A 9,265-nucleotide genomic window follows, 5' to 3' on the forward strand; every position below is an offset into this window, starting at 1 on the left:
GGCCCCGGAGGTTTCCAAGCGGGGGTGGGGTTCCTGCACCTCAGTCGTTGGCCCCTGCGTCCCCACTCGTTCGTCGCCTGTCGCAGCTCTCGCTTTACCGGGTGCAAGGAGGGGGGATCCCCAGGCAGCTAGAGGCAAAGGTCGGGTCCATAGCCGCTTTCCGGAACCCATCCCCCGCCCCTGCGTCCCTGGCATCCCTGTACCTCTCCGGGCCCTCACCAGGAGCCTGCCCCTCCCCAGCTCTCTGCGGGAGTGCAGTCTGGCCCCTAAAGGGAAACGTGGGGCGGGCTTGTGGCTCCGATGGGCACACAGTTGTAGGGGCAAGTCCCGCAGCTCGGCTCAGGTCTCTCTTGCTTCCTTTCTCATGGGAAACCCAAATGGTCGATTTCAGTGTATCTCCCTACCCTCCTGGCCCTAACCTCTCAGCTCTGTCCTGCTGTTGGGGTGAGAGAGCACCCCCGTGCCCCTGCGGTTCACGGGTCTGCTTTCCCTGCTCACTGGCTTCCTGGAGGCACCACCAGAGGGTTTTCCCAGAGCCAGGGAGAAGGAAACCCAGAGAGCAGACACATCACAGCAGCAGAGCTGGTCCATGCTGCCCAGGGCACGCCCTCAGTAGAGAAGTAGCTTTAGGCCCTTCCTGAGCTTTGCTCTTACCGGTACGATGCCCTGGACAGCGTCCCTTTGCCCTTCCTGGGTCTGTCAGTATCCTCATCTGTGACCAAGGAGTCATTTCCACATCCTCAGGCTACTGCTGCTCAGCTACGGAGCCCTTGTTTGCCAAGGTCTGTGGCTGGGAAGGGAGGAATGTCTAGGGCCTTCCTCTTCTTCCTATAGTTTCTTTCTGGGGAACTCAACCCAAAGAGGCAGTTGCCAGGTGCTGTCTCCATTTTTTTCCCCCGTAGGACCAGGAACTTTTCCTTAGCAACCTCACCTTCCTTTACACACTGCTTTGGGTTGCTGAATGGGAGACCCTGCAGACCCCACTGCTGTCCTCAGCATCTGAAGGGAGGGGGCAGACTTGCACTGTGCTATACAGATTCAGGACCTTGATGGGATTCTAGGAGAGCAGATTCTTTTGGGGACTGATACCAAGCAGAGTTCTGATGGCAAGAGAACTGACGGCCCACTGTGCGGTGGCCTGCCTAGAGGGGCAATCTCCTGGCCTGATACCAGGTGCAAGCAGAGATGGATGGCCAGTATCAGGGATATACGGGGCAGAATTTCTGCAGCTAGAGGGAGTCACACCTGTTATCAGTAAGATTTGCAAGTCTTCTGAACCGTCCCACCACGTGGGGTAAGGTGTATCTTGCCTATTGTGTGAGTTGGTGTTATTATTAACAAGAATAATAGCTATACTCCTTCATACGCTTTCCATGTATCGGGCACTGGGTATATACTTTCCACACATTAGTTCTCAACCTGACAGTCAAGCCATCCTCCTCAAACAGAAATCAGATCACTCTTTCTCTGCTCAAAACCCTACAGTGGCTCCTTTTTCATTCAGGATAAACACCAGCAGCATTGTATTGGCTGGCAAGGTCAAACCGGCTGCCTTCCCTTTCTGCCCCGCCCCCATGTCCTCATCTTATGTTTTCTGTCCTTTCCCTGATGATGCTCCCTAGCCACACTGGCTTCCTTCCTACAGCACAACATACTTCTACAGTGCAACAGCGCTTCTACCCCGGGGCCTTTGCACTAGCTATATCATTTGACTGGGATGCTCCTTCCCCGGACACCTGGCTCACACACTCTGTCATGTTCTGGTTTTTGTTAAGAAGCTGCCTTCTCAATGAGGCTCCCTGGGACCACCATATTTCGAGTGCAATCTGCACACCCTTTTCCCCAGCGGTCTGCTTACCTGCTCTCCTTTTTTTCTCCTTTCCTTAGTACTAACCGCCTTCCAGCATATGGTACAGCATCCTTATTTACTGTATTTCTTGTTTGTGGCCTGGAGCCTCTACTCGGATGGGGGCTCTTTGACTGCTTTGTTCACTGATGCATCTGTGGCATCTAGACAGGGTCTGGCATAGAATAGAAACTCAGTAAAAAACTTTGGAGTCAATGAATGAGCTCATTTAACCCCTGTAACAACCCTATGAGGTAGGCACTGTGATTTAGCCACATTTTAGAGATACTGTAGCTAAAACTCAGAGAGCTTAAGGAACTAGCTCCAGGTCACACAGCTAGTAAGTGGCAGAGTAAAGCTTCAGCTCAGATCTGTCTTAGTCTGGGGTCCTAATTCTTAATCAAAACACTGAAATTTCCCCTATTCCAGGTGAGACTCTTGTCTCTCAGTACCTGGAGTTGGTACGGAGAGCGGGGACCCTCTGCCCTTGATTAATGGCAGCCTGAACTTGTCTCACAGCTTCTTCCCTGCTTGTTACCAGGTGCACAGCAGTCCCGTGTCCGGAGAGACTGTTTGCTCTCCTGTCCCCGCTGGCAGACTTCGAGGGCAGCAGCTGTGCCCTTCTTTTCTGGGTCTCTAACTCCCAGTGGGGCCAGCCCTTGCTTAGGCTCAGTAAATGTTGCAACTAAGAGTGCTGTTGGTTATGGCGGGAAGGTTGTTGTTTGCATCTTTCCCCCCTTCTGCAGGGGAGTCGGCTCCTTCTCGCCACATCTGCAGTGACCTGTGGGACGTGGTCTCAGTCGGAGGCTCTAAAGAAGGCATCTGTAACGGGGCACGTGTGTTGCTCCTCTTGCTCCCTTCTCAAAAGGAAACTTCTCTCTGGGGACACAGTCACTCACCCCACTCACCCCTGCCAACTGCCAGTCCCTTGGGCTCCCACAAAGATGCCCTGTTTGGAGGAAATGTTGGTCATGTGAAATGAGGCTGGTTTCCCACTGATGGACTTTTGAGAGACTTTTCAGAACTGTTGTGTCTCTGAAACTGTTGTTGTCTACTCATCAACAGCTCATCAGTAGGTAGTGACAGGCACCCTTTAGACTACAAGGTTTTTCTTTCCCTTTCTCCCTCCACAGGCTCCAAAATGCCTGCAGGATCATTGTGTAGAGGGGCCTGGAGGTGAACCCTACTGTAACGTGACCAGTAGGCCCTCAGTGTACCTGACCCACCGATGGGGCTGTGCATGGGCGCTTGCCTGAGTCTACCTCGCTCTGTCCTGCCCGTTGTCATTTTGTGCTGCTGTGATCCGGCTGCCAGTTGGGGTATGCTGTGCTTGTCAATACCATTTTGTGGATGGATTCACTAGACTCTCAAAGGCACTTCAAAAAGTGTTATTTAAAAAGACTGCCCAGCCTTTCGTGAAAGTACCCTTAAATTACAGCCCTTAAGTGAATGTGTTTCCTGCAACTCACTTTCAAAATTTATTTATTTTAATGCTCAGTTCCTCTTGGAGTTTTGGTTTCGATATTCTTGTCTCGGTTGACCTTTCCTGTCCTCCCCGTGCCTCGTACAGCAACATTGATTTTGGGTAATATATTTTGATTTTAAGATGCAACCCATCCATAAACTCTTCTATCAATAATCCCGGCACACTCTGTGTACCCGACAGCTTAAAGGAAAATACCAGATTTATGGGGGCTTTCATTTTTGGCCAGTTTAGTCATTCACTGGCCTCACTGTCAGGGGATAAGGGCCTGAAGTCCAGCCCCAGGAATGCTGCCATCCAAGGGCAAACGTCAGGTCAGCTGCTCCAGATGGTGGAGGATGGCCCTCTCTGCCTGGATGATGGGGAGGAACTGATGACTGAGTGCCCCTAAGACACGGGGAAGGCAAGTGGAAAAGCTCACAGTCTGGGTTTCTGTTGTCGTCTTCTACCCCCACATGGAGACAGGAGGGCATCCTCTGCTCACACCGGGCCTTGGAGCCATCAGCAAGGTGGGTCCGCCCTTGCCCTGTCCCTGCCCGTGCGTGCTCTGAGAAGCAGGCCTGGCTTGCAGTCCCAGGTCTGGGCTGTCATTGCTGTGTCGGTGTCACTGCTCAGGGTCCCCTGTGCCTGGGGCTGTTTGTTTGCTTGTCAGAAACAGGATTGATTGGGCTTGTGGATTGCCTGGAGAGATGGAATGCGAGGAGAAACTCCAGGCAGAGCCTGCCTGCTTCACCTCAGATATTTATCCAGCCAGCATGTCCTGAGAGCCCAGTATTCATTTATCCAGCACATACCTGTGGGTATGGACTTTACAGTTTGCAGGGTGCTGGGGACCCCGCGGCATCCTGCCTGCACGGAACCTGCATTTCAGCCCAGAAGGGGGCAGAGGCACACCTGCGAAGAAGAAACAAAACCGAAGCCTGATCATCTCAGTGGTGTGTAACACGTAACCTGCAGCCCACTCCGCACACACGGACATACCTAGTGGGAGTCTTGGTGGACACAGGAAGACCTGAAGTGGACAGACAGGCAGAGACCTGGGAGAGGCAGAGTGCTTCAGGCAGAATGACGTGGCAAGGGTGAAGGCCAAGGACAGGGCAAGGTGGGGAGTTGGAGAATAGAAGGTGGCAGAGCCTCATAAGTGAAGGGTGCACAGTTGGGACAGGGAGGCAGGTGAGGGCACATGTGGCTTTCCAGGCACAGGAAGGATTTCTGTGCCTAGAACAATGGGGCTCAGAGATTAACAGGACATGGCTCTGGTCATGGGGTTTAGAGCCTAACAGGGAAGCCAATAGTGGGAGCTGGGTCCCCTCTGGCAAGACTTCATGGATGTGTGGCCTTTTTGCTCAGGAATGTGCGCAGAGAGGAGTTTGACTGGCTTCAGTGAGGGTGTGGGTAGGGTGTGTCAGCATCCCAGATGAGTAGCAGCCTCTGCAGGGGTGTGGAGGTGGGAGATCTGGGGAGTTGGTGTGGCAATGAGAAGAGTCCTGTGTGACGAGACCATTGACTAGCATTGAAGGTAGCAAGGAGGAGGTCTGACTGAGGGCAGCGTGAGGTAGTGGTGGGAGCAGGGAAGCTGGCAATCCGGGGAAAGGACAGGATGGGGCGTCGGGGTGGGGGGTGGGGGGTGGGGGCAGGAGCTAGGCGTTGTCACAGACCTCTCCTTATTTGGATCTAGCTCCAAGCAGCGGCCTTGTGATGAGACCTCACCTCCCTCTCCTTTGTCATCTCCCCACTTTCTTTGCACTTGAGAGCTGGCTCTGACAAACAGCACACTTGGCATGAGGAAGGTGTGAAAGTTTTAGGGTGAGCCCCACAGTGTTTGAGTCCCGGGGGAAAAATGCCTTGTCCCACCCTCCCTGGCCTGTCTGAGGTGCCTTGGACACTGGGGTTTGGTTGGGAAAGCCCCCAAACCTCAGTTTCCCCAACTGCAAAATGTGATTTTAATTCCCACCCTACCTCCTTTCTCTTCTGCACCGCCCATGAACATGCCCAAAGGTGCTGGGCCAGGCTTGGCAGGAACAGCAGCTGGGCAGGCTCTGGGGGCTTCAGACGCCGTCTCTGATGAGCAAGATCCTGCCTCCTGGCCTAGGTTATTGATGGCTCAATGAAAAATTAAGTCAAAAGCAGATTAGAACAAAGCAGAGCAAGGTGGGGTCCGGGGTTATGGAATCAGATGGGCTTCGGTTCAGATCCTGGTCTTGCCTTGGCCTCTTGGAACCTCACTTTTCTTATCTGTAAAGAGGGTATCCCAGCCATGCTGACAGCAGGGGGGGAAACAGGAGCATTGATTTTTGAGATAAAGTGTTTGCAGCAGCTGGCTTAGCACCTGAGGTGTAGAACCACCACCAGCAGAGATCCACACACTAAAGTGCACGTCTTGCTGGCTTTTGTGTTGTGAGGAATGTAGGGCGGGGGACTTCAGGGAAATGCCTGGCCATCCTTGAGCCCGGGTGCTTGGGCAGGGTGGTACAGACGGGGCGGGGGGAGGTGACCAGTGGAGCTGAGTGTCCACTAATGGATCTTATTACAGCCTGTCTCTGTGTTATTTATTTAATCATTTGCCAAAGTAAATCTTACAGACCCATGAAGAGTTTATTTTTTTTAATTTTTAATATTCCCAATGCACTTGGGGTTTTATTTCCCACTAGATCTATTAGTTTAATTTAGTAGAGGACAGGCTATATACTTAACCAAAAATTGCTTTGACATTATGGAGAATTAAGAGGCCGGGGCCAGACGGATCTGAGCAGATCGATCTGTTTGAGATAAAACCCTGTTAGTTCCCTATGTGCTTTCTTCACCTTAATGGTGAGGATGTTGATTAGAAAACACAGAGCTGGCTAATAATGGCCAGGGGTCGGACAGAGGGTCAGGGCTCCGGCTCCGATGCTTTCTCCAGACCCACGGTAAGGTCTCCCCTGTGGCGAGATGTTGTTTGATGGTTCCAGTGGAGATGTTTTTGGGGGCCAGAGGCGCCTATGGCAGCCCCCTTGTGTCTGTGACTGACCAGCCTTCTGAGGAGTTGGCCTCATGGTCAGGGAATGAAGGCCCTGGGGTGGTGCTGTTGGGGCAGCAATGGAGTGGTTGAAGCCTAGTGTGTCGTAGTTGAGTCTCCCTGCCACGCTGAGCTGAGTCTCACCTCCCCATCAGAGGGCACCGCGATCCTTACCTCCCGGGGCTCTTGTGGGGTTCAAAAGAGCTGATGCCCACCAAGTAGCTTTGTGAGTTGTCATGGGGATCACTCATGCTGATGATTGTGGTCCTGTGTCCTCTGCATTTCTGGGCCCCAGGAACAGCTCAGGAAATTCCTGTCAGGCTAACCGACGGCTCTATTTCCAGGGCCCCAAGGTTTTGGCATCTTTCCAGGCTACCACCTAGAAACTTCTGAGCAAAGCATCCCCGTGGGGGACTTGGGGTCATCAGGAGGTACTGCAGTCCTCAGGCAGCTACCCCCATGCCCAGGCGGTGCCGCCCTTGGTGCCACTACTTGTGGATGGCTCTGAAGAGTGAGGAAGCAGAATGGGCTCTCTGTCCCTACCACCATCCTGAGCCACAGTGGGACCTACAGGTCTGGGGAAGACTCACCTCCTGCCCCTTCTGGGAGCTCCAGGGCTGGACTGAGGCTGCTTCCTGCAATCCCACTTTGGAGCCCTGTGGTCTTGGCACACCAGCCCTGCTCCAGCCCAGGGTCTGCCCACCTGCCTGTCCACCTGCTCTTCTGACTGATTCCAGCTGCCAGACTTTTCCTCCAGGAAGCCTTCCTCATGATGTCCTTCTCCTGCTTGTGCTCAGAGCACCCCTTATGACTGGGTTAAGCTCTCACTTCAGGAAGGCTCAGCCCTGCTGTCACCCCACAGGCCGACTCCCGTGAGGTTCTGGAGGCTACTGGGGCTCTGTGTTGAGAAGTACTCTGAGGCCACATCTGGGCTCATCAGGAAAGCTTGCTGTCATGGATAAGTGACATCTGCCATTGCCATGGGTGGGGGAGGGGGAGATGGCAGGATGTGCCACCTCTGGAGGGGCTTCCTGGGCTCCCTGAGCTCTGGACAGGGCCTCCTTGTCCCTCCTGCTTTCCCTGTGAGGCCAACACACATAGGTCTGTGCTTAGAGTTGGCAGAGTTTGGGAGCAAACATGAGGGCCCTCGGGTCCCCCCTCCTTGTCCACACATAGTGGCAGACACAGGCGCCTGCTTCTGGTAGCACCTTGTTTCAGCCTGCCTCCCTGCTCCTGCCCCAGTTGGGTTACCTGCAGGAAAAGAACACTGGCCTGTATCTTCCTGGACTTTGCCTGGCATGTGGCAGGTGCTCAATGTGTGCTGGATGGCAGGGGCATGAGGCACAGCTCCTGGCAGATTTCTCAAAGGAATGTCTGTTTTTCCTGGTTTCATCCTGGACGGCAGCCCCTCCTCACTGTTAGGCTCCAGTAGGTACAGGACCAGGGTCAGGGGAACAGGCTCAAGCTCCGAGTTTAACATCATCTTTGGCTTCAGAGCCACAGAGCATCTGGTCTGGATGGCCCTGGAGGTCAGCCGTCCCTTGCTGGGGTGCACCTGGGCAAATGTGTGGGTCCAGAAGAGACGGGACCACCAGGCAGGGGCCCCCACCCTGGCCTGAGCATACTGGACCCTGGCCTTCTGGGCTCCTGGTCCCTCGGTGCTGATGCCCGGGTCTGGGAGAGTCTCCTCCACACCGCCGTGACCTTCACGCCTGACTTGCCCCTTTAGAGTTCCTCCCGCCCGTAGACTGGCAGCTGCCAGAGCAGCTCGGTTTGTGAAATGTCAGTGGTTTAATATCAATTCTGGAGATTTTATTGCCTTTCCCCCCTGTTTTCCAATGGGATTTTGATCCAATCAAGGCCGATCCAGAGTGACGGCAGATTTGTGTTCCCGTCCGAAGTTGACAAAAGGTCACTCTGCTTGGGGAGCCAGGGGCTGCCTTGGCTTTGCATGCATGTGATTGCTCTCTCATCCTCTGGGCTCTGGAGTCGGGCCACGGCTTTCCTCCAGGAGAGCTGTTTCAGGTGGGTATGGTTCCTGCTCCCCCAGGGCCTGTTGACTGGACCCAGGCACCTGGGGATTTAAACTCGGGCAGTAGCCAGCCACAAAATGCCTTCGTTTTGTTTGCAAAACGTCTTTGATGCTTCAGACCTAAATTAATTTTTCACAGTAATGTTTCAAAATGTCATTTTTCCTTTTCCAAGAGCGGAAAAATGCTGTTGAATAAGGTTCTCTGTTTGGGAAGAGGTGTGAGGCTGGGGAGAGACCAGGCCCCCAGCCACACTGGCCTGTGCCCTGTTCCTCCTCTCTCTGCTCAGTTCCCTGCTGTCCCCAGAGAACAGGACACCGGTCCTGCTCATTTCAGGTCAGGGAGCTGGCAAGGGTGCAGAACGGGTGTGAATTTTTGTCAAGTTCTGATCTTGCTCTGTGGCACTTTAGAGAAGTGGCATTCAGAGTTTCAACCCAGCCTGGCAAGCCTTTCGAGAGTGCCTGGTGGGTGTGTGGCTCACAGTGGGCTCTGCAGGTGGGTCAGGAAGGGCAAGCCTGGACAAGGAGGAGGAGACTCTGGTGGGCTCCGTGTTTGTGGAGCTCCCGGTGGGGGTCCTTGAGAGCACTGGCCCCACAGGATGGCAGCACTGCGGCCTGTGCCCGGACATGGCTCCTGGAACCCCCAGCTGGGGACAGGTGGGAGGAGACCGTGGTGGCCAAGTTGAGGGGAAGGAGGGGCAGTGGGCGGTACATTTGTGCAAGGTGACAGAGCTTAGGGTGACAGCTGGGGTGCTTCATGGTAAGAGTGGCAGAGTGCACCTGGAGTAAACCAAAGGGGCATGGCTCTCCACACTCCTGCATCCCCATCTCTGGACAGGGGAGGGGCTGGGAGGGTGGCACCCTTGGGGCCTGCCGTCAGGCATTGCCATCCTCTGTCACTGTGTAGTT

The sequence above is a fragment of the Leopardus geoffroyi genome, chromosome E2 (assembly GCF_018350155.1).
Source record: "Leopardus geoffroyi isolate Oge1 chromosome E2, O.geoffroyi_Oge1_pat1.0, whole genome shotgun sequence".
NCBI lineage: Eukaryota > Metazoa > Chordata > Mammalia > Carnivora > Felidae > Leopardus > Leopardus geoffroyi.